Raw genomic sequence first — 1,063 nt, forward strand, 5'->3', positions numbered from 1 at the left:
ATATATTCTATATATAAGTTTGAAGGAGCTTTATAGGGAAAACTTTGATAGTTTCTGAATCTTATTCCTCTCTTTCCCTATGGAGAAATGATAGGTGTGCTTTTACTGTCAGCTCAAGCCTTGGAAAGATGTTCTAATGCAACACTCACAGAATTTGATTTATATTTTGGAGCTTCTGATTCATGCTTGGGAAGGCTAAAGGATTGGAAACTGAGTGCCCAATGGTCTATTAATAAAGATTTTAAGTTGGCAACTGCACAGGATTCCTATTTGGGGTAGAGAGGTCAGGGGAGAAAGGATGTATGAGTGTTTCCTATGGATCACATGTGGATTATTCAAGACTGAGCTAGACTGAGCTGGCAAGAGGTTGTCTTGGATTCCAGCCAATATGGCTGCCTAGAGGTCAAGAAGCTGTCAGTAAAAGAAACTGGATGTCAGAGGAAGCAATTGTAAGTTACCAGGGGGAGAAATTATGTTTTTCCAGGTTCAAAAACAAAACTGCAGATGAAAAATGACCACTGATGGAGTGTCTTCAAAGAACATAACAATTGAGGCCATGAGAGAAAAGGTTTAGCTTTAAACACTAGCTAAGATGCAAGGGAGGGGAATTTTGACCACTCCATCTACCCTTGTTGCTGTTCTCCACACCTCTCGGGGTTTAGTCCCTGCCAATGAGTTTCTCCTTCCAGTTCTGCTGAGCAATGTCTTTCTGTGGAGTCTCCCATAGTTTCAGGCACCCTTCCTTCCAACCCTCATCCAATATATGTTTGTCTGCCTATTTATTTTTTTCATTTTCACCTAAAATCTATCTTTCTTGTAGAGACACTCTGGCTGGCATTTTTTCTCATCTGCCATCTTGCTCCTCCCTCAACACTTCTCAACATCTCTAATCATCAGGGAAATGTAAATCAAAACCACAATAAGATATCACTTATCTCCAGTGAGAATGGCCTTTATCAAAAAGTCCAAAAATATTAAAGATGGGCGTAGATGCGGAGAGATAGGAACACTCATACACTGCTGGTGGGACTGCAAATTAGTACAACCTCTGTGGAAAGTAATA

This window comes from Propithecus coquereli, unplaced genomic scaffold (genome assembly GCF_000956105.1).
Source record: "Propithecus coquereli isolate 6110/MARCELLA unplaced genomic scaffold, Pcoq_1.0 Scaffold189, whole genome shotgun sequence".
Lineage (NCBI taxonomy): Eukaryota > Metazoa > Chordata > Mammalia > Primates > Indriidae > Propithecus > Propithecus coquereli.